Consider the following 26,095-nt stretch of genomic DNA (forward strand, 5'->3'; position numbering starts at 1 on the left):
TTTTGGTTAACAATGTTGGCAAACGTGACTCCAAAGCTGTAGGACAATGAAACCCACCCAGTTCAAAAGAGAAGGCTGGGGCAGTGGTTGAGGGTCCGCCTGCCGATGCAGGGGACACGGGTTCTTGCCCCCGTCCGGGAGGATCCCACATGCCGCGGAGCGGCTGGGCCCGTGAGCCATGGCCGCTGAGCCTGCGCGTCCAGAACCTGTGCTCCGCAATGGGAGAGGCCACAACAGTGAGAGACCCGCGTACGGCAAAAAAAAAAAAAAAAAAAAAGAGAAGGCTGGCTTGCAATGTTCCTTGGCTGTTTCTTTTCTTTTTTTTTTAAAGCTCATTCTCTCATTCTATTACAGTAGCATAGTTTTACAAGTCCTGGGTTAGAGGTCAAATCTTAGCCCCGCCACTTGCAAGCTGTTTGAGTCTAACTTTTCCAAGCCTCAGTTTTTTTCACCTCTAAGATGGAGATAATAATGTTTACCTCTTAGGGTTGTTAAGAGGATCAAAGGAGATAAAACACATAAAAGTATTTAGAATTATCATCTTTATCTGCCTGACACAGAATAATCACTCAAATAATGTTTTCTATTATTTGATTCATTCAGTTTTTTTTAACAGCTTTATGAGGTAAAATTGATGCACAAAAAATTACGTGTATTTAATGTATATATTTTGATGAGTTTGGACATACGCCTACACCTATGATACCACCACCACAATGAAGGTGATAGCTCGTTACTCAGGTTTTATCTCTTTGTTGAAGCTGTATAAATATTTTCGTGTCCCACTATTTTTCTCTTCTTTGAAGTACTTCATTTTTGACAATCTTTATCTTACTATTTAACTTTCGCTTATATTCCATTGTGTATTATTAGTTTAATGTGGTTTTTCTAATCACATAACATACTTTAGGTTAACGGCAGTCTCTTTCATTTATTTTGTATCCTCCACAGCTCAGTGTACAACACTGAACACAAGAAAGACCCATAAATCTCTCTTGGGTGTTTGATTAATTAATTGTAAAGAAGTATTTGAGAACAAATAGGGCTGATTTGACTTGAAGTTCAAGCAAAATGGAAAGAGGAAGTGGCTCAAATAAGAAAGGGGTTGGAATCACCAGAAAGCAAGGGTTGGAGAAGGGAAATCACTCAGTTTGCTGACCACTGAATGTCTTTTGGCAGAATTCCGTGAAAAGGCTGACATGCTTCTTCAGCTGTGTGAGGGGGGCAGGGTTACTTGAATTCACAATAAGTGAGAGCCTCCTACATCTGGGATAGGCTTCTCTCTTTGCTTGGTGTCTGCCCACCCCCCCCCGCCTCCCCCACTCCCTCCCCTGTAATCCCTACCACCTCAGTAAACTCTCTGCACAGGACAATACTGAGACTGCATCCTGAGAGCAGTAATTGAAACATGGGTCATCAAGAAAAAAATAGATTCAGAGTGTGGGATTTGGGGAAACCAGTTGTTCGTGTACTTGTGTACTGCATTCTACTTGTGTACTGCATTCTCACTCTCAGGCTATTCTGCTGACGAAAAGGAAAGTAAAATCTCAAGTCAGTCCTTACCTTCACGGTCAACCTCATCTCTCCTCTCATTTGCTTAAGGCATCGCGCAGGACTGACTTCAGCTGGAAATAGCATCAAAGATGATTCTAGACCACAACATAGGACTCAAACAACTGGAGGATTTAGCCAAATCCTAATATGTTTACCCCCTTCTGACAGAGAGAAATGTTTGTTTATGTCTGAGGCTGTGGTATGATGTGGACTTCAAGAGTTCTGACACTTTAACACACCAGGCAAGGTTAGAAACCCATTCGTCCCTTCTTCATTTGCTGGTGAAGATATCTGGGTTTTCACTTCACACCAGTAAATGCAGGAAGAGGTGCCGTTTTAACATTTTGTCTTCATCTGCGCCTTCCATGTAAACAGAAGTTGTCTCTCTGGCCGTCTAGTGGCTGTATATAAAGCCCCTGTTTACTTAATCCGAATGTCCGTTTCTTTTCTGCATGGTCTGCAAACTAAATGCAGTGAAAAAGTGTGTCAGAATTAGAACTGTATGAGCCTGAAAAAGACATTTGGGTCACTGAGTCACTAAAAGCGCCCTCTGTTTACATGTTTCCACCGTTTCTGTCTACAACCGTAGCTGGGTTACAGCTCAGAACACTAATCTCTTTTTATTTGTATTTTACTTTATTTTATTTTGTATTAAAGGCGCTTTTAAGACATGTCTTCCAAATGTGTCTGAGGTTTCATAACTGTCTTAATAGTGTATACACATTATAGTGACGGCAGTGAATTTCCTCAATCTGGATTTTGTTAGCAGTGACTACAAGAATAGTTTGTAGGACAATTAAAATGTGTTAATCTGTGTATGAAAACTTGATCCAGTTAAAAATTGGTTTCCCGTCCACTTATATTTTGCCAAAGTTTCCTACGTCATGGAGCTGGGGTTTTCTTGAGAGGGGCATAAAGGGGGTTGTGAGGAGGAGAGGGCTGGAGAGAGCTTGGAAATTAGTTAGGCTAGATTTTAGGCCTCTGGGCTGATGTCCTCTTAACATGGCCCACGTTCTGCTGCGGCAGAAAATGATGCACTGAAGGGTTGGCAATGGGGCTTGAGCAAGCTCACTTTTCACGCTCAACAAAGCCTAACGTCATTTCCCTATACAATCTGAGTTATGTGTGTGCTTTTAATAAACCGATCTTCACAAAAAATAAATAGATTTGTTCTGCTTAAACTGGCATCCAGAGGGCTTGGGGGAAAAAAATGTCTTTAACACCTCCTGGGGATTGGAAGGGAACTTCACACGCCAGCTTCACGTGGGGAACGTGGGATAACAATTTGACAGGAAAGGGGTGGATCCCTTCTAAGGCCCTGGAAGGAGACTTGACCCTGAGCAGAGTGGCTTGAGTCTCAAGGCCTGAGCTTCCCGCCCAGCAGGGGGTAGCCAAGCTCCGGCAACTGGGAAGGAATTCCACTCACAGGACCCTTCCGTCAGCCAGCAGCGCAGCCCCGGGACTCTAGAAGCTGGCGCTACTTGCCCGGGGTTCGGTTATTTACTCCAAAAGGGGCCGCTCACCCGGGGCCTTCGCCCCAGAGCTCGGACCCCAGCGACAGGTCCTGGCAAACAGGATCCCAGTAAAGGGGTGAGAGGGTGCCTTGAGCTGCCTGAGGCTTGGGATGAAAATTGGTGGATGGGGAGGCAGGTTTGACTTTTCCTTCTGACTCTTTCTCCTTCTCTCCCAGAGGGCAGAAGCCCAGAGCTCCCTGAGGAAGGATGGAGAGAGACCAAGCAGTCGGGTCAGAGTGTGTGTGTGTGTGTGTGTGTGTGTGTGTGTGTGTGTGTGTGTGAGTGAATACATGGGTTGGGGGTGGGGTATGTGTGTGGTATGTGTGTATGTGAGTGTGTGAATACATGGGTTGGGGGTGGGGTGTGTGTATGTGTGTGTGAATACATATGTTGGGTGTGTCTGTGTGTGTGTGTATGTGGTGTGGAGGGAGCCTATGGACAGAATCCCCGTAACCTCCCCTGAGAAAACCTGAGGTCCGGCAGGTGAGGCCAGGGACGGCTGGTGAAGACGCGTGGCCTGGGTGGAGGAGAGTCAGTGATAAACTGCTGGGCAGCTGGGGAGAGAGACTCGCCAAGCTGAACTTGCCCGTAGGGAGGAGGAGGGAGGCGGGAGGGTGACAAGGTCACTACAGAAAAAATATTTTGAAGGAAGCCCGTGTTCCTCACTGTCTGCGTTAGAAGGAGCTGCAGCCTGCAGTACTGCTGGCTCCAGGCGAGAACATTCCAGCCCCGGGTCTCCCCAGCCTGCTTCACCTTGTTGCTTCCTGCTCAGGCCATTTTCAGTTGATGCTGCTTTTCTTTGTTCTGTTTTCTCCCAGTGCAATGAACCCTTACATTATGGGCTTCTGTTGTAGTTCTAACCTCTAATACACAACCATTACATCGTAGCTCGTCTTCTAAATTACTCTAAAATCCAATTATAAACGCCCCTCTCCTTCAAGAGCACACAACTTGCCACATTACTGAAATGCTGGGCTGCTCTTTTGTTTTCCTAAATTAATAATAACCACCATTTTCCGTCTGCTCTTAGCATGGGAGTCTTTTATATCACCACACAGCTTTCCAAAATGCATATTATGATTCTTTTTGCATCTTTGCTGGGTTACAAAAGAGCTAAGGATGATTTTCCAAATATTCATATCAGTTGGTTTTTAGTACCAAAGCATTTGAAACTCTGCAATCCTTAAAAGAGAAAGCATTTTCAAATTTATCAGTTAAAATTGCACTATTGCTCTGTTTTTGTGACAGTGAAATGCAAGTCCACCACTTGAAAGGTTTTAAGAGGTTAGAATGGATTTTGTTTGTTAACATTTTTATGGATTGAAAACCCTTAGTCCTACTAAGGTTTCAAAAGCACAAGTGATTTTTTTCAATCCAACACACATTGTGAGTTTCTAGAATCTACGGGAGGGAAGTGACTATCTGAAAGACAGATTCAACTTCTGTTTATTATAGCATGTTTCAGTAAAAGTGAGCATGCCAAGAACATTTTCAGGAAAACTTTACCTAGAGTATCCTCAATTACTTTTTCTCATGGAGGGGCAATTGTGATTTCTAATAGAAAATTGTTCTTAAGGAAAATATGGTAAATTCAAATCTGATATTACAAGAAGAAATCTGACTTATTTTAGTGTTTATAATCACAGGCATGTAATTGAACTGCAATTGCTTTTTTTTTTACTTGCAAATTCTTACTTTTAGTCTTGGGAAGAAAGTACATTTGACATACCTAAGCCATCTGATTATATAACAACAAAATATGCTTGATGTGCAATTATTAAAAATATGTGTGTGGCTAGTCAACCACTATACTTTTCACTTCACAAGCTTGAGCAACGTTCAGTGGAGGTTTTCAATGTAAAGTCTGTACTTGTGAATCCTTTCTTATGCTCAGTCTTTAGCTGCTTAGGATAAAATATTATAAAGTCTTGGGGAGATTAGAAAAGTTCTAAAATGCATGTTAAATTTCAATCGAACATTTAAATAATAACATCTCTAGTTAGATAGTTGGTATATTTGTTGTGCCCTGAAGTTAAATCTTTATCCCCTTAAATATTAAATACATGAAAGGCTGCTCACTCTTCTTTAATATATTGACTCTAGTTCGGCGTTTTCAGAGGCCAAGGTGAAAGCCAAGGGAGAATTCAACAGGGTGCAACTGATGGGGCACCACTTGGAATTTATAGGCTAAGTGAGATGAACCAGAAGGACATGCTAATCACTAAATAACATCATCAAATACAGAATATAGGAACCTGATTGCTGTCATGAGCAAAACGCGGGGAAAATGGAGATCAGGGAAAAGAAAATCATAAACTTATGTAAAAAACACCAACATTATAGTTTTTTAGTCATATTAATTATATATTATGTATACAATAATTATACATATGCAAATATTTATTATATATTGTATGTTTTTTAATTGTCTTGAATAGATGCTATAATCTTAATTTAATTATGATGGAAGCATCATACTGTCACTTAACATTTTAACAGTACTAGTAAAGTTTCTTTCCTTCCTTCCTTCTTTCCTTCCTTCCTTCCTGTTTTTCTATCTTTTAGAATTTTCCAGTAAAAATAAAACATAGACAAGTTTATTTTTCCCTTATACTTCTAAATTCTGAATATTATCTTCTAGTTTCAGTGTAGCCTAAACACCACCTACTCGTTTTGTTGGACAGAATCTAGTACAACTTACAATTTCTTTAACGTTTATATTTTAAGCATTGACATTATCTATTTTTTGCTTAGAAATATATGTACTGAAGCATTCTACTAATATGTTCTTTAAGTCTCTCTGAACTTTTCTTGCATTCCTAATTTTTAATCAGTTTTAAACCATCTGGACAAAGCAGATTCAATTCAAACAATTCAAGTATCTGGGTAGCCCTTATAAAAATGATTTTTTAAATATCAAGAGTGCATTTCCTAGCATGTATGACTACTGAGCAGCAAATTTAAAAAGAAACATTTAAATTTATAATTTTATTATTTTGCATGCATCGTAGGTTTTCATTTTTTTTATTTTAAATTAAGATTGGGGGACTTGTTGTCAGGTTAATACATGGACTATACAGTCTCTAAGCTCTTTAACATAATCTGTTATTTATACTTTAAACAAATCAAAAGTGACTGTAATTTGTGACATTTAAAAAATAGTATCTAGAAGATAAACCATATTTTCCTAATTTATAAGCCACCTCTAGCAGGTCTTTGAGGTTTTGTGTCGATTTGGAGATAGACCAGGCCTTGGGCTGCAGGAGCACCATTTGGGGTGATGTAGCAGTAAATTACTCTGCAGGACCCCAGGGGCCCAGAAGGGTTAATGCAGCTTCCAGCAAAACGGAACACCTGGCCAGTAACTCAGGCAGGAGGACAGCCTGATTGAATCTGTCACAAGCATGTCTCAATTGTGATTTTTTAAAGAGCGCGATGCAACAGTGCAGCCGAACTTTTCCTCTCTTCCTTCCCATCCTCTGTTTCTAGGGGACTGAGCATTGGTGTCCCTCCCTGCAGTGTTGCAGCAGTGGGAGATTATGATGGTCTTAAAAGTGAAAGCCTATAATTTAAAGTAATAATTCCACCTTTAAAATGGAGATTGAAATACTGTAATATAAAATACATAAGGCATCAAGATGGAGCAAGTGTCTTCTCCCGTTAGAGTTCTCTGTTTACAAGGCGGACAGTAATATGAAGTGTATTTTCCATGAGATTGTGTAGCTTCTCCATGCAAAACTGAGCAAGTATTTTCCGCTAGACCCAAATTTCTTTCAATGCCTACTAAATGAAATGTCCTGGCCCTAAAATAAGATCAAATACAATAAAATTGAAAAGCCCAGAAAAGGAGCCTTCAATTTTCTAAGATGTGAAATATTTCTTAGAAAACAATATCTTGAAAAGTTGGATGTAAATGAACATACAAATTTTATTTCCCTATGCCAGTAGTTTACCAAAATATATAAAATGCTAAGTGTAGAAAGGATGCCCATTGACTTCGGAAACAAAGGAACTCAAGACATTCAGCAAACCCAAAATATCTTCTCCCCTGCCTTTTATAATCGTGTTTATGTCTTTATTTCTATAACACTTCAAAGCTTTTTCAGGGTGCTGTATACTGATTTGAAAACACCAGTTTTGAATACAAAATAACATGAAATGAAAAATTTTCTGTGAATCAGTTTTTCAGCCACATGAGAAAAAAATACTATATAGAAAATGACTCTGCTTTCATAGGGAAGGAAATGTCATGGGCCTCTGAATTGGGGGGGAAAAAATCTTTGCAGTGGTACCTATTCGAAATTACACTCAGAATAAGCATCTTTTCTTTTTTCCCTTGAAATAAAGTTCAAGGTAACATTTAAATGAATAATTATTTACCATTTTGTTACATGCTGGCATGTATGGCAGGAATCATCTATTAGTACAAATGCTTTTTCTGCTTAGAATGGCTCATTAGTTTCTTTGTAGGCTGCACTGGTTTTAAGATTCAAATTCAAAATCTCCTCTGATTTTGCTGTTCCATTTCTGGCAGCTGGCCAGCGGCAAATATGCATAATATTTCACTGTTAGACCTTGCAAACATTATATCCTGCTGTGCTAAAGAAAACATTGTGTTTCTTACCACATGAAAATAATCCATCACTTTTCAATCAGCGCACACACAAAAAGCTCTACCTGTTTTTTCCATCAGACTCAAGAAAAATTAATGGCCCCAATGTGAAAGGTGGACCCTCCATACATGATCCATTAAAGTACAAACTAATCAAAATATATCTAGCATCTGATTTGCTAAGCAAGATGGAACAAAAGAGGTGTGATGAAAAAATAGATCCTTCTAAAAGACCCATACAAACTTGTTCTATCAGTACTAACCTTATTTATTTTAAATGTGGGAAGACAGAAATATAAGATCATGAAGTGGATCTGTTGAATTCAATCAATTCAAATAGATACTCTGTATTTATCTGGAAAAAATGGCTATAGACACCTACTGTGGAATGGAGGAAATTTTATAATAGAAAAGTGTTTTGCAAACTAAAGAATGACAAATTGTAAGTACTCCCCAAGTTGGTAACTAGACAACATAATATATTAAAGTTTTCTTTGAGAGTAAAAATATCAGGACTCATGCCTTTAAAAATAATTTCGTGCCTTTAGCAATGCTGATGTTATAGCTAGTTTTGAGTTAGGCATGAGGACTTTTCTTTCTAAGGCCATATGACTTTTGCTACAATATTCTAATCAGCAAGAGAGCAGCCATCTCAAAGGAGTGTTAATTAAAAAACAATCCATTTAAAAACTTTTTAACAGTTCCACTGGAACTTCTTGGATTTCTTTGCTACCACTGGGTTTTTGTTAGATTTTTTTTCAATCTTTCTCTCTTTCGTTGTCACTGTCTTTTGGTATGACCTTGTCTTATAGTTTAATAATAAAAGTATATTAAGAAAAATACAATGTAATGCTAATACTAAGAAGGCATGCATACTGGTAAATACTTTTACACATAAAGTATTTTTTTTTTTTTTGGTATTCTTCTTATAACTTTGCGTTTAAAATACCACTGATGAGGAGGGAGGAAGAAATTTTCCTCTACCCTTCTAGGTTCTTCTGGCTGGTCCAAGAATTAAGTTGACATGAGACCAGTTAACAGGAGAAAATCAAACAAAAGTTTAATAACATGTATATATAGAAGATACACAGGAAAACTGAGGAACTTGCCAAAATGTCTGAAGCCCTCGCCTTAAATGCCATCTTCAGCTCAAGATAAAAGAGGATGTTGGGGATAGTTGTTTGGGACTTCAAAGGAGAGGAAGGCAATTCACATGGAGACAGAAAAGCAAATGTTTGGTAAACAAATGTTTGCTTGGCTATACAGAGACAGTGGGACACAGAGTGGACTCTGCTCTCTAGACTCTGTCGATTTTCCTCCACCACACTTAGCCCATATTCTCTGAAGATATCTCTGGTGATAGCTCAATTCTGGGAACAGGCTCTTTATCAAATTCTATAGGCAGCTAAGGGAAAAGTAAAAAGAAAAAAAAGACTTCCTGAGTCTTCCATTTCTTGAAAGTGATCAGCCTAAATTAATCCACATGCCAAAGAGATATATTTTGGGGTGACAAATTTTGCCAACATATAATCCTGCCTTCTGCAATCCAGAAGCTGAGTTGGTAGATTGCTTTATGCCTCATTGAGTCTGTCTCTTACTCCTGACAAAAGGTAGTTCAGTTAACTCTTTTCAGGAGGCAGTGATGCAGGTGGGATCACAAAGTTAGGCTTATAAGGTACAAGCAATCAGGTATTTGATAAGAGGTATTTCTATGGAGGCAAAGGAAAACAAAGGTTAATGGTTGGAGTAAACTAGAAACCCAGTGTCTGAGTCCTGAGCTCCCAGTCAAGAATATTTCTGGGTGTCAGGTTCAAAGCATCTTCAGATGGACTGAGGGCAAGTAGTGACAATCTGATGAATTTTCCTGGTCTGTAGTTTGAATATCTCTGATGATGTCATCAAGTGATCAGGTAAACTTTCTGCTTGGCTCACACAGCAACAGGCACGAGGATTCTGTAAACATGGGCTATTGTAGTGATGTCTCGAGTTTACAACAAGTTGTTCACCTTCCATTTGGAGGACTTCAGGAAAAGAGCAGCTTTAGTTCCATATGATCCAAGTCAAAAGTGGGAGAAAAACTGGAAATGTTAGTTTGGAGAGTTGTAGCCAAATATTTGAAGAAACCCATAAGAATTCAGGATCCAGTCCAGTTCACAGGTAGAAAAAAAAACTTCAAAGACAATTAACAGAACTAGAATCTAATATCCACAACTGTGTATAACAGTTTCTATTGAAACATAATTTTTCTCTCAAAAATCATCCTCATTTTGATAAAAAATAGCCAAAATAAGGCTAACTTGTTCACAAAATAAGTCTATTTTCCATAAAATTAGCTTGATTATTTACATAAGTCCAGCAAGAATAGAGGTTGACAATATAGGCTCTTTTAAGTCTGCTTTGCTAGAACTTTTCATAAGGAATCTCCAGGTTGAATTTTTAAATGCTTCTTGAGACCAAGAAGCCAAGCCAGAAAAGTACCATCAGACTTGCTTATAATATCTATAGATTTGGGTGAACAGCCCCAAAATATCCTGAGGTTCCTGAACCTGCCAGGAAGTGGCCTTCCTTACTCACCTGGTAAGGCTGCTGGAAACCCTGTAAGCAAGGCACCAGTCTGTTTTTCCAAGGGGCTTCATGGCTCCATAAAGTCAGTCTTAGATCCCTACAGCTACCTGGTCGTATCTGATTTGATACACCTTCTCAAATATGATATTCTAATCAAAGCCTTGGTAATATAACTGATATTTCCAATTGTGTCCTGTTACAAGGAGAACAGACTCTTAGTGAACTACTGTAAAACTATATTGCCATGAAAATAAGAATACTCTCTAAGGGTTTCCAAATTCTGGAGTGATTAGGTAGGGAGAAAATGGTAAATTGTTCAATACTGATACAAAGATATAATTTAAGAAATTGCTATAAATCATAATTAGCTTAAGATACAAGCTTTCCTTATGCCTGGGAAGAAAAGATTAAAGAGCCAGTAATATTTCAGACAAAAAATCATAAGAATTATAATTATATTCATCAGTTCATTCATTTCGATGTAATTAATTCCTTTTGATCTTGATCTTTTGTTAGCAGCTCTATGAAGCCATCAGGTTTTCCATTAGAGTTCTGTAATTTCTTATTCAGTTCAGTGGTATGATCTGAAAGTTAGCAGAAACCTGTATCTGTCAAAAAGTCCTTTCTATGAATGTTTTTGAAGATGAAGTATTTTTGTAAAAATTCTGATTCATTATAGTGAAATTGACAAAGAAATTTCATTATTTCTGTGACACATAAAATTTTAAGGTAACCTGAATTATGACTAGTAACATTTTACCAGGAAACATCAGATTTTTAGAAATTTTATATAAATTTTAGAACACATATTAATAACATTCATCCGTGCAATATAATCTAAGGCTTATCACCACTTACTTCACAATGCTTCCCATATAAATTAACATACCAAATAAGCCTAATTAGTTTAATATATCTCTTTGAGATGTTTTATGGGCCTCCTGAAAAATCTCAGTTAGCAAGAAGGACTTCATTTAGAATTTCATTTGGGGAAGTCTGTCAGATATCAAATGGTATAAAAAATTCTTGATCAGGATGAGGCCTTCAAGATGACAGAGGAGTAAGACGTGGAGATCACCTTCCTCCGCACAAATACATCAAAACTACATCTACAAGTGGAACAACTCCTACAGAACACCTACTGAACGCTGGCAGAAGACCTCAGAATTCCCAAAAGCGTCTTGGTGCTCTGGCCAGGTGTCAGGCCTGAGCCTCTGAGGTGGGAGAGCCAAGTTCAGCACATTGGTCCACCAGAGACCTCCCGGCCCCATGTAAAATCAAATGGCAAAAGCTTACCAGAGATCTCCGTGTTAACGCTAAGACCTAGCTCTACTCAATGACCAGCAAGATAGAGTGCTGAACACCCTATGCCAAACAACTAGCAAGACAGGAACATAACCCCACCCATTAGCAGAGAGGCTGCCTAAAATCGTAAGTTTACAGGCACCCCAAAACACACCACCAGACGTGGTCCTGCCCACCAGAAAGACAAGATCCAGCCTCATCCACTAGAACACAGGCACCAGTCCCCTCCACCAGGAAGCCTACACAACCCACTGAAGCAACCTTATCCACTGGGAGCAGACACCAAAAACAACAGGAACTACGAACCTGCAGCCTGAGAAAAGGAGACCCCAAACACAGTAAGTTAAGTAAAATGAGAAGACAGAGAAATACACAGCAGATGAAGGAGCAAGATAAAAACCCACCAGACCAAACAAATGAAGAGGAAATAGGCAGTCTACCTGAAAAAGAATTCAGAGCTATGAGAGTAAAGATGATCCAAAATCTTGGAAACAGACTGGAGAAAATAGAAGAAATGTTTAACAAGGACCTAGAAGAACTAAAGAGAAACAAACCATGATGAATGACACAATAAATGAAATTAAAACTTCTCTAGAAAGAATCAATGGTGGAATAACTGAGGCAGAAGAATGGATAGGTGGCCTGGAAGATAAAATAGTGCAAATAACTACCACAGAGCAGAATAAAGAAAAAATAATGAAAAGAATTAAGGACAATCTCAGAGACTTCGGGGACAACATTAAACGCACCAACATTTGAATTATAGGGTTCCCAGAAGAAGGAGAGAAAAAGAAAGGGACTGAGAAAATATTTGAAGAGTTTACAGTTGAAAACTTCCCTAATATGGGTAAGAAAATCGTCAGTCAAGTCCAGGAAGAGCACAGAGTCCATACAGGATAAATCCGAGGAGAAACATGCCAAGACACATATTAATAAAACGATCAAAAATTAAACACAAAGAAAAAATATTAAAAGCAACAAGGGAACAGCAACAAATAATATACAAGGGAATTCCCATAAGGTTAACAGACAATCTTTCAGCAGAAACTCTGCAAGCCAGAAGTGGGTAGCAGGACATATTTAAAGTGATGAAAGGGAAAAACCTACAACCAAGATTACTCTACCCAGCAAGCATCTCATTCAGATTCGAAGGAGAGAAATTAAAACCTTTAAAGACAAGCAAAAGCTAAGAGAATTCAGCACCACTAACCAACCTTACAACAAATGCTAAAGGAACTTTTCTAGGCAGGAAACACAGAGAAGGAAAAGACCTACAATAACAAACCCCAAACAATTAAGAAAATGGTAATAGGAACATATAAATTGATAACTACCTTAAATGTAAATGGATTAAATGCTCCAACTAAAAGAAATAGACTGCCTGAATGGATACAAAAAGAAGACCCGTATATATGCTGTCTACAAGAGACCCACTTCAGACCTAGGGACACATACAGAATGAAAGTGAGGGGATGGAAAAAGATATTCCATGCAAATGGAAATCAAAAGAAGTTGGAGTAGCAATTCTCATATCAGACAAAATAGCCTTTGAAACAAAGACTATTACAAGAGACAAAGAAGGACACTACATAATGATCAAGGGATCAATACAAGAAGAAGATATAACAATTGTAAATATTTATGCACCGAACAGAGGAGCACCTCAATACATAAGGCAAATACTAGCAGCCATAAAAGGGGAAATTGACAGTAACACAATCATAGTAGGGGACTTTAACACCCCACTTTCACCAATGGACAGATCATCCAAAATGAAGGTAAATAAGGAAACATTAACTTTAAATGATACATTAAACAAGATAGACTTAATTGATATTTATAGGACATTGCATCCAAAACCAACAGAATACACTTTCTTCTCAAGTGCTCATGGAACATTCTCCAGGATACATCATATCTTGGGTAACAAATCAAGCCCTGGTAAATTTAAGAAAATTGAAATCGTATCAAGTACCTTTTCTGACCACAATGCTATGAGACTAGATATCAATTACAGGAAAAGAATCTGTAAAAAATGCAAATACCTGGAGGCTAAACAATCAACTATTAAATAACCAAGAGATCACTGAAGACATCAAAGAGGAAATCAAAAAATACCTAGAAACAAATGACAATGAAAACACGATGACCCAAAACCTATGGGATGCAGCAGAAGCATTTCTAAGAGGGAAGTTTATAGCAATACAGTCCTACCTCAAGAAACAAGAAACATCTCAAATAAACAACCTAACCTTACATCTAAAGCAATTAGAGAAAGAAGAACAAAAAAACCCCAAAGTTAGCAGAAGGAAAGAAATCATAAAGATCAGATCATAAATAAATGAAAAGAAATGAAGGAAATGATAGCAAAGATCAATAAAACTAAAAGCTGGTTCTTTGAGAGTTTAACAAAATTAATAAACCATTAGCCAGACTCATCAAGAAAAAAGGGAGAAGACTCAAGTCAACAGAATTAGAAATGAAAAAGGAGAAGTAACGACTGACACTGCAGAAATATAAAGGATCATGAGAGATTACTACAAGCAACTATGCCAATAAAATGGACAACCTAGAAGAAATGAACAAATTCTTAGAAAAGCACAACCTTCCGAGACTGAACCAGGAAAATATAGAAAACATAAACAGACCAATCACAAGCACTGAAATTGAAACTGTGAGTAAAAATCTTCCAACAAACAAAAGCCCAGGACTAGATGGCTTCACAGCCGAATTTTATCAGACATTTAGAGAAGAGCTAACACCTATCCTTCTCAAACTCTTCCAAAATATAGCAGAGGGAGGAAAACTCCCAAACTCATTCTATGAGGCCACCATCACCCTGATACCACAACCAGACAAAGATGTCACAAAGAAAGAAAACTAGAGGCCAATATCACTGATGAACATAGAAGCAAAAATTCCTCAACAAAATACTAGCAAACAGAATCCAACAGCACAATAAAAGGATCATACACCATGATCAAGTGGGGTTTATCCCAGGAATGCAAGGATTCTTAAATATATGCAAAGCGATCAATGTCTTAAACCATAGTAACAAATTGAAGGAGAAAAACCATATGATCATCTCAATAGATGCAGAAAAAGCTTTTGACAAAATTCAACAGCCACTATGATAAAAACCCTCCAGAAAGTAAGCATAGAGGGAACTTGCTTCAGCATAATAAAGGCCATATATGACAAACCCACAGCCAACATCATTCTCAATGGTGAAAAACTGAAACCATTTCCACTAAGATCAGGAACAAGACGAGGTTGCCCACTCTCACCACTATTATTCAACACAGTTTTGGAAGTTTTAGCCACAGCAGAGAAGAAAAAGAAATAAAAGGAATCCAATTGGAAAAGAAGAACTAAAACTGTCACTGTTTGCAGATGACATGATACTATACATAGAGAATCTTAAAGATGCTTCCAGAAAACACTAGACGTAATCAATGAATTTGGTAAAGTAGAAAGATACAAAATTAATGCACAGAAATCACTTGCATTCCTATACAATATTGATGAAAAATCTGAAAGAGAAATTAAGGAAACACTCCCATTTACCACTGCAAAAAAAAGAATAAAATACCTAGGAATAAACCTACCTAAGGAGACAAAACACCTGTATGCAGAAAACTATAAGACACTGCTGAAAGAAATTAAAGATGATACAAACTGATCGAGAGATATACCGTGTTCTTGGATTGGAAGAATCAATATTGTGAAAATGACTATACTACCCAAAGCAATGTACAGATTCAGTGCAATCCCGATCAAATTACCAATGGCATTTTTCACAGAACTAGAACAATAATTTGCACAATTCGTATACAAACTGAAAAGACCCCAAAGAGCCAAAGCAATCTTGAGAAAGAAAACCGGAGCTGTAGGAATCAGGCTCCCTGACTTCAGACTATACTACAAAGCTACAGTAATCAAGACAGTATGGTACTGGCACAAAAACAAAAGTATGGATCAATGGAACAGGATAGAAAGCCCAGAGATAAACCCACACACATATGGTCAACTAATCTATGACAAAGGAGGCAAAGATGTACAATGGAGAAAAGACAACATCTTCAATAAGTGGCGGATGGAAAACGGTACAGCTACATGTAAAAAAATGAAATTAGAACACTCCCTAACACCATACACAAAAATAAACTCAAAATGGATTAAAAGCCTAAATGTAAGGCCAGACACTATCAAACTCTTGGAGGAAAACATAAGAAGAACATTCTATGACATAAATCACAGCAAGATCCTTTTTGAGCCAACTCATAGAGAAAGGGAAATAAAGACAAAAATAAACAAATGGGACCTAATGAATCTTCAAAGCTTTTGCACAGCAAAGGACACCATAAACAAGACAAAAAGACAACCCTCAGAATGAGAGAAAATATTTGCAAATGAAGCAACTGACAAAGGATTAATCTCCAAAATTTACAAGCAGCTCATGCAGCTCAATATCAAAAATCAAACAACCCAATCCGAAAATGGGCAGAAGACCTAAATAGACATTTCTCCAAAGAAGATATACAGATTGCCAACAAACACATGAAAGAATGCTCAACATCACTAATCATTAGAGAAATGCAAATCAAAACTACAATGACACCAGTCAGAATGGCCATCATCAAAAAATGTACAAAAAATAAATGCTGGAGAGGGTGTGGAGAAAAGGGAACCCTCTTGCACTGTTGGTGGGAATGTAAATTGATACAGCCACTATGGAGAACAGTATGGAGGTTCCTTAAAAAACTACAAATAGAACTACCATATGACCCAGCAATTCCACTACTGGGCATATACCCTGAGAAAACCATAATTCAAAAAGAGTCATATACCAGAATGTTCATTGCAGCTCTATTTACAATAGCCAGGACCTGGAAGAAATCTAAGTGTCCATCAACAGATGAATGGATAAAGAAGATGTGGCACATACATACAATGGAATATTACTCAGCCATAAAATGAAACAAAATTGAATTATTTGTAGTGAGGTGGATGGACCTAGAGACTGTCATACAGAGTGAAGTAAGTCAGAAAGAGAAAAACAAATACTGTATGCTAACACATATATATGGAATCAAAAAAAAGAAAAGAAAAAAATGGTTCTGAAGAACCTTGGGGCAGGACAGGAATAAAGACGCAGACATAGAGAATGGACTTGAGGACATGGGGAGGGGGAAGTGTAAGCTGGGACGAAGTGAGTGAGTGGCATGTACATACATACACTACCAATGTAAAAGAGATAGCTAGTGGGAAGCAGCCACATAGCACAGGGAGATCAGCTCAGTGCTTTGTGACCACCTAGAGGGGTGGGAGAGGGAGGGTGGGAGGGAGGGAGATGCAAGAGGGAGGAAATATGGGGATATATGTATATGTATAGCTGATTCACTTTGTTATACAGCAGAAACTAACACCACTGTAAAGTAATTATTCTCCAATAAGGGTGTAAAAACAATAAAAAATTAGAAAACCAAAACACAATCTACTTGGTGAAGAAGGACCACAGATCACTGCAAAACAATACTTAGTTATACACTTAACCAGTGATAAGAAAAGATTTCAAAGGCAAATACAAAAAGTTAAGAGCAGAATACTTATAATTTGTTATAAAAAACAGATCAATATTCCAAGAAAAGTTTATTATCTTAACAGAGAGAGAAAATCAAATTCTAGGTTTGCACTAGCTTACTTTTGGTATTAAATTTCATTTACTCAATTAAATTCAATCTAATCTTAGTTGTGACCATGGCTTCTTTTCCACAAACTTTCTATAGCTTCCTTTTTTAGTATTCAGATTTTGTTCTATGTTTAACCTCTGTTTAGGACAAAATTACTTTTTATTCCCTTAACAATATGCCTTTCCTTTCCTTATCCTGTTTTAAAAATTTTTCTTCCATACAAAGATGTTTTCCTTATTAATTTAGTAGTTTTAATTACATATATAATTAGAATTCTTAACCCTTATAAACCTTAATTTCTAGTTAAAAGTAATAAGTAAGCAATTGTAAACTGTTTATTATACCACTGTTTTTGATTGGCAAACATATACATTTCATAATTTCTACACACATGTATTTCCTTATAGCATAATTTTTAAATGTGGTACAGGATTTGTTTATTAATAGGCCCAAACCTCTTTAGTTTTTGTATAATAAGAAAAATGCAGGTAAACTTAGACTTGTTTAGCAATTAATGTTCCAGTATTTTATCTTATTTGAAAATGATATAGATATTCAATGAATTTCCATCATTTAAATTAGCAAAACTCTAAAGTTTCAAGTTACCAAAAGATTTTGGAAGATTAAGTCTTACCCCACTCGCATCTATTTAAATCACTTGTTCCCAAAAACTGTTTTGATTACCCATGAAAACTTCATGGGATATGAGACAAAGTCAGCCATCATCCCAAGCTATTTTTCTTGCTGACCGATTTTGTAGCAGAGATAACATGAACTTTTCTGACTTTTGGTAAACCTAAGTAGAGTACAAATTTTATACTTCATGCTGATAACTCTAAAGACTCACCTATTTGAATGAAAGCAACAGCTTTAAATTTACTAAAGATTAATCCTAGATCACGTGAACTTGAAAAATATTTTGGTTAGGTTCTACTATATATTTGAGAATTTTTATATAAGTACTTGTTCATTTTAGCCAATTAAACATAGCTCTTCATATAAATTAATTTTTGCAATACCATATGAAGGTAGAAAAATACCATATCTATAGTATACACAGAGACATACAGACAGACACAATCAGAGATCTCATAGCTTTCTTTTTAAAATTTTAGTCGTGAATCAGGTATAACGATACAAATCTCACTGATTTATAAATAACAGTTAGTTTAAGTTTATTTGCTTAGGTGGGTAAAGTCTTTTTACTATTCATGGAGAAGACTTTTAAGATCTACATTTGCCTTAGACAAGTAATATTTAAGGAGGCTGTTAATTAGATTTTGGGTGAGGAAGCCTTTCCAGCAGTTTATATTTTTAAAAGGCCACTTGCCCTCTTTTTTTTTTCTTTCCTTTGGTTTCAGGCTTTAACAGTTGAATTAAATGGGCTCAGTTTCAGATGACTGTGGGCTGTGTTTACACCTCTGATTTTGTAGAGATTTGCAAGCCAAAGACAACTGCTTCTGTTAGCCCTTGAATATTGGCTTCCAGCTTTTACCTTACACTGTGTGGTCTCGCAACCATATTTGCTCCCTTTAGCATGTTCAGTTAACATTGCCTGCAGGGTGGATTTACATGCCCTGTTTTACAGTACCAGGTAAGGGGAAAGGTCCCCAGTGAGATACAGTGTCCATCCCTACAGTGCATTCGGTAAAAGAGATGTAACCACTTTACATAAAACCTGTTCACTAATTTTTCTACAAACTTTCACCTCAGTTCCATCAACTCTTAAACCTCTAACCGTAGTCTCCACTAGGATCCCATCAACAAGACTTGGTCTTAGTATTTCTCCAAAGAAGACATATAAATGGCCAACAGGCACATGAAAAGATGCTCAACATGGCTAATCATTAGAGAAATGTGAACCAAAACTACAATGAGGTATCACCTCACACCAGTCAGAATGGCTGTTATAAAAAGTCTACAAATAATAAGTACTGAAGAGGGTCTGGAGAAAAGGGAGCGTCCTACACAGTTGGAGTGAGGCTCGTTTTTCTAATAAGCTCCAGAGTACGGCACATGACACGATCCATGTGCCAGACCTTTATAGTATGATAGAAGTTGGAAAATTGAGTTGGGAGATAAGTGACACATGATTTACATGGTTGTCCATAAAAGGTGATTTTATGGAAAAATTAATCAGATTCCTTGCTTTGACCAGTGCATCTCCTCACTGGCCTGACCCAATTTCTCAAATTTGCTTCCCATTACAGAGTTATTTAAGCTGGTTCAATATAGGATTCAATAAGTCCTTCTCTTTCTTGGTTTAGAATATAATATTTGGGCACCATCTATGATAAGGATTGGAAAACTACTATAGGCATGCCAAATTTGTCTGGTACCTTTTTTAACAAATTTATTTATCTAATTTATTTATTTTTGGCTGTATTGGATCTTCGTTGCTGCGCTATGGCTTTCTTTAGTTGCGGTGAGCAGGGGCTACTCTTCGTTGCGGTGCATGGGCTTCTCATTGTGGCGGCTTCTCTTGCTGCGGACCGTGGGCTCTAGGTGCGCGGGCTTCAGTAGTTGTGGCTTATGGGCTCCAGAGCACAGGGTCAGTAGTTGTGGGGCATGGTCTTATTTGCTCCGCAGCATGTGGGATCTTCTTGGACCGGGGCTTGAACCTGTGTCCCCTACATTGGCAGACGGATTCTTAACGACTGCGCCACCAGGGAAGCCCTCTGGTGCCTTTTTTTTTAAATAAATAAAGTATCATCGAACACTACCATGTCCATTTATTTGTATGTTGTCAGTGCCTGCTTTCCTGCTACAATGGCAGAATTGAGTAGTTGTCATAGAGACCACAAAGCCTAAAATACTGAATATTTGTAACTTTAAGAAAAACTTTGATGACCCTTGACCCATGACAATCCACAACCTTCCAGCCTTTGTTTTCAGCAATGGGCCTAGACATATTGTCATAATTAGATGTAGTAAAAGAAAAGGATGAAAATCTTTTATTAATTCTGAGATTTTCCACAGAAATTTGTTTCTCTTTCCTTCTGTAACTTAACGTACCTCATTCTCTCTGCTGCTGTGTTGTTTACTCATACATTTGTTTTGTTCTTCTGTCCAATAAACAGTTTTTACATAGACTTAATTAGCTCCCAAGGAGTTATAGAGATGATCAGAGGAAAGAACAATCATTTTATATTTGATCACAAGAAAGTCTGCATGGAGAAGTCGAGATTTAAGTTTGTTATTAAAAAAAAAAAAGTAGACGTTTAATTGCAAGAAGCAAAGAGAGGCAGAGGGAGTGAATAAAGAGATTGAAGTTTAAACACTCAAAAGGTATTCAGTAAGTATAAACTAGATTGGAGGGTTCATATAGACTGAGGGAAAATAGGACTAGACTTCAGAGGACCTTGAGGGCTAGTCTAAGAATCTGACAAAGTTCTTCAATCCTTGCTGCTCCAGTGCAATCTCCAAACCAGCATCAGGATGCTCCGGAACCTTGTTAGAAATGCAGATTTTCTGCCCCATTGACAAAAGGGCCTGGGTGCCTTGGCTCAACCCCTCACCGGAGACCAAAGAAATCTTACACAGGAATGGGTAAAAGGGCTAGGGGATGGAGAGAAGTTTCTGGGACTCCTTGATGTGAGAATTCCATGAGCTGTGGTACCAAAACCCATTGGTGGAACCCTGACATGGGCTACAATTAGATTGAGAAAACATAAAAGTACCAGGGTTAATAGGACTATAACTTTTGGAAAGTTTGAGAGGATGTTATGTGAAGAGGTTATGTCAGTGTTGCCTCTGTGTTTTATGGGAATGGATGTTATATCTGGCCAGGAATGCTTCCCCTACCCAGTATTGTAAGACCAAGTCTTTTTTTTTAAGTTTTTTTAAAAAAATATTTTATTTATTTAATTTTTTAATTGAAGTATATAATTGATTTACAATGTTGTGTTAGTTTCAGGAGTACAGCAAAGTGATCAAGTTATACATATGTCAATAAAATGGTATGATGACTATTTTATAATCTTAGCAGTTGGTGGGAAGGTTCCTCTTGTGGATATCATTGAGCATGTTTGGGAGAAGCTTTTGATAAGTCACTTGAGTGCAGAAGATTGCAAAGGCAAGCTCAAATAACAACGTGGGGATTAAAATGTTTTCTAAGGATGGAGAGACATATTAACTGCGTGGCCTTTTGTTTTTGTCTGTGAGTATACAGGTTTGGGGTTGAAGTGAGTTGCTCTGTAAAACAAAGGTGACAGGAGCCAGCATTGTTTGAAAGAAAAGTAGAAACAAAAACCCTCAGTTGCAGTAGGGGACACAGTGCCTTGAAGGAAGGCAAGTGTCACATGATCTGCGGGGGGTGATATAAAGTACTTTGTCTGACTCCCTGAAATATCATCAGCTATCTCCCCTGCTTACTCTGATTTCTTTTTCTTATTGCATTTTATTTAGGAGTAGGGAGTGGAGTGGGAAAAGAACCAGAGGGATGCCAAAGGTGAGTCTGTGTTGATGTGGTAGAAAAAATGGCAAGGGAATGAGAGGTCACCTGACTTCAAGGTTATATCAATATCTGAAGAGAAGATTAGGGCTTCCCCAACACTTCTGTTATCAATTTTGCACATTTAATTTTCTAGTCCTGTCTTTTTAAGACAGGGTTTTCAAATTCCTCTCTGCATTGAAATCACTAGTCTCTGGCACTATTCTCAGAAATTCTTATTTAGTTGGTCTGGAGGGAGACCCAGACATTCAAAAGTTTTTCAAGATCCCATGTGAACCTGAAATACGCAACCAAGGTTGAGAACTAAAGTAGAGAATATAAACGTATCCAAATAGTGCAGGTCGTGTGAAAAAGCATATACAGGTAAGATTTCTTCTTCTTCTCTCTCTTAACATTCCCTTCCTTCCTTCCTTCCTTCCTGCCTGCCTGCCTGCCTGCCTTCCTTCCTTCCTTCCTTCCCTCCCTCCCTCCTTCCTTCTCTTTCTCTCTCTCTCTTTCTTTTTTCTCTTTCTTTCTTTCTTTCTTTCTTTCTTTCTTTCTTTCTTTCTTTCTTTCTTTCTTTCTTTCTTTCTATCTTTATCTCTCTTTCCCTCTTTATTTCATCACTGAGATAATTTTAAACTATTGTTCTGATAGTTTTTATTATGTAAGCACTCAATACCTGTGTTGAATTCCTAACAAAGAGAGAATAACATTAAACTAACCAATCAGTACAGACAGATGCATCTAAATTATTATAACCTACATAGTTCCTGATTATTAAAGAGCATCCATGGATAATATAAATTTAGTAGTAATATATTATAAATATATGTGCATCTGATTTGACAGTTATATGAACATATATCAGTGAAAGTAAAGTACGTGAAGAAGGGATCCATTGGTAATAAAGGATTCATTAATGGATTGGCTCACTGAAATCAGTCTATGATTAATTGACTTTGTTCTGCTAAGGCACTGGTCAGGGGATGATAGGTAAGGCATTAAAGTTGGATTCTCCAGAAAAATCTCTCTTCATAGGCTCTTCTCAAATTGGAGAAAAAAATTAGAAAAATAATCTAAGTCCTTAATTTAGCATGAAATTACTGGCTAGTTATTCAAAAGAACCAAAACAGTTAAGAGTTTACCACAAGCATATTTATACAGCTATATTACTATGGTTGTTTATTAAAGACAAGTCTTCTCAGTATACTTAATCATGTCTATATGTACATAAGGGCATTGGTTTTTTTGAGCCTGTCTCTTTACATAAGATCAAGCCTTTAATAGAAAAAAGTTTGAATCTCATCTGAGATTAATACATTATGCTGGGACTATTTCAGAGACAAATCCATTCCAATCAGTAGTCCCATTAGCACAGATATTATGCTCAAAAATTTTCAGCTGATTTGTTTATTTAATTTCTTTATTAAAGCTTTATTAAGGTATAATCTATATTCAACAATCTGTATATATTTAAAGTCTGCGATTTGATAAGTTTCCATATGTATACACCCCTGAAACCATCACCTCATTCAAGATGATGAATACATGCATCACCTCTGAAAGTTTCCTCTTGCCCCTTTGTTACCTGTTTTGCCTCCTACTCCTCTGCAGCAACGACCGTATGTCATAGTTTTGTCTGGCTTCGTTCACTGAGCATAATTATTTTGAGATTCATCTCCGTTGCTGTATGTATCCATAGTACATTCTTCCCGCTTGCTGAGAAGTATTCCACTGTAGGAGGAATGCACAACAATTTATTTGTTTCCCTCTTGAGGGGCATTTTGGTTTCCAAGTTTTGGCTATCACAAAGAACCTTCTACGAATATTTTTTATATGTCTTTGTATGGACATATGCTTCCATTTGTCAGGTTAATGCCTCTGAGTAGAACGCTGGATGTGTAGTAGTTGCATGTTTAACTTTTGAAGAACGCACAGACTGTTTTCCAAAGAGGTACCATTTTACACCTTTAAAATGTAATATACATTACAGTACATTGCGTGAGAATTTCAGTTCCTTCACATCTTCAACGACACTTCATATGGTCAGTATTTCTCATGTTCTCCATTCTAATGAGTGTGTAGTTATATTTGAGTGGAACTTCAGGTAAATTATCTTAAAGATTTCCTTGCTAGGGAAATGGGAAGGTAACCACATACATTTAGTTTTCTTTTGCCTTCTGCCCTGTGCTAGATATTTCAAATGGAGCATCTATTTTAAAATCTTTCTCTCTGCCCTACCATAGTCAAAAAAGTTTATTTACCTTTCCCCTTTGACTCTTGGAGACAATTGTGTGCCCTTAAAGAGTTACAACAAGAATTAGAAGTGCCCTGGAGTCAAGGTAAAATTTGGCCTATGTAATCAATCATATCTGCTTCACTGAACTGTAATGACTCTGTGTACAAGAAACATCTTCAGAGTCACAGACTTGTTTCCATGAAGTCCTTAACATTTGGGGGGAAAGAAAGCATTTTCTACACTTAGCTCCTACCTGGCTCAGTCATATCTGCTTTTCTCTTCTTGGGCATATAGTGAATTGTACTGGTGTGCAGTTATGGCAGGATATCAAAATATAAGGATAAGTAGATCAGAAGATCACCTAACCTGTTTTTGTAAATACTATCATTAATAATTCAAGCTAAGGAAAGGGATCGCTTGCGTAATATCCAATGTCACAACAGCCATTTACAAATAGTGAATAGTGGCAGCTGCCCTGGGTTTCATCAAGATTCATTCCCCCCAAATCAAGTAAATAAATGACTTGGATATAGATATATGACCTTGAGGAACAATTTCCAAGAGACACAAAGGAAAATAATTTACTAGTGTCAGCATTAGGAAAAGTAGCTATAATGTTGTAAAGACTCACCCAATGATAATAGTGGCCAATAAAGCTGTTCCTAATCCCAAGCACATACAGCTTTATAGGGGAAGTCACTTTATAATCCAGTTTTCTGGTTTCTGTTTTCATTGAAGTTCAGATACCAACGTAGGATTTTATTTAGCTACTGAGGAGCTGCGATTAAGCCTTTAAGATACATGAGTTTCTTTGTGCACATTTCCCATAAGTCATTCCAGACTATTCTCATACTACATAAAGGAGAAATGGGGAAAATCTCTGGCCAACCTTCACACTTCAGAACATTATTCCTGAATTAGATGTGATATAGTGCACATCATGCCCGCTAAGAGACTAATCTACTTCTAATCTAAGTGTCTAATTTTGACCAAGATGATGGTTGTGGTGCGAGTGATGATGACGTTGATGATGAGGATGAAGTTAATGATGATGATGGTAACAATAATCCTACTAATGATAATGGCGGCTGGCACTTTCAGAGAACTTACTCTGGACCAGCACTCAGCTAAGTGCATTGCATGCACTGTCTCATTTAATCTTTGCAAAACCCTGCCAAGTCGGTACTATTATTACCACCCTTTTACAAAGAAGTTAGTGAAATAAATTACATGGACCGTATACCACTCTGTAAGCTCTCTCCATTCTAGTCTTGTCTTTCTGTTACTACAAAAAAATGGGACTTTGCTCTTATAGCTGTTATTAGCAGAAAAATTGGGGGACAGACAACGTACAGTTTGGTTGGAGGAAGAGCCTGATAATGTTCAACCTGGGTAACAATCAGTTAATGGATATAGATATCAGGAATAAGGGAGAGAGCTCCTCAAGCAGCAGATCATTATGCAGCAGCGCAGCGTGTTTATTAATCATTGTGCACAATTAAAATGCCATTTCATCCCTCTAATTAAAACAAGTAGTTCCCTGAGGCTAGCACCTGAACTAATGAAGCCTGGTTGCCTCAGGATCTCACTCAGAGAACGGAATTAAACAACGGAGGAGCAGTATGTTTACCAAGTTGCCCAGACAACGTCAAACTGTATATGACATCATGAGGTAGTGGACCAGTTGAGACAGGGATTTTAAAGAGCTAGAGATGCTTCTGTTTCTGAGCAAGAGCTAGGTTTAAATTTTGAAATGATTCCAGCTTTTGAATTCATCAGATCTCATCTTTTGTCATCTTGTATATGTGACAAGTAAGTCTGAATTACCTTCCTTCTTGGTACGTGGAATGGGAGTCTTGATGATCAGAGGAGTGCCAGGGGTTGTATGTTGCCATCTAGGTATTTGGGGGACTGCAGGGATTTCTGGAATTGGTTGATTCTGCAAATCAAAGGGAATATAGACAGATCGTGGAATCACAATCTAAAACCCTGGAAAGATGAATGGGCCAGAAGAAGGAAAACCTAAGATTCAGTCCAAGCATTGTCACCTCAACTCAATGACCCTGAACAAGGCACTAATTTCTTTACTCTAAAAATGAGAGGACTGGGACAGGTGATTATCAAAGATTCTTCTAGCTCTGAAATTCTACGGCTTTGGAAGAATTTGTGATACACAAA

This window comes from Pseudorca crassidens, chromosome 14 (assembly GCF_039906515.1).
Source record: "Pseudorca crassidens isolate mPseCra1 chromosome 14, mPseCra1.hap1, whole genome shotgun sequence".
NCBI lineage: Eukaryota > Metazoa > Chordata > Mammalia > Artiodactyla > Delphinidae > Pseudorca > Pseudorca crassidens.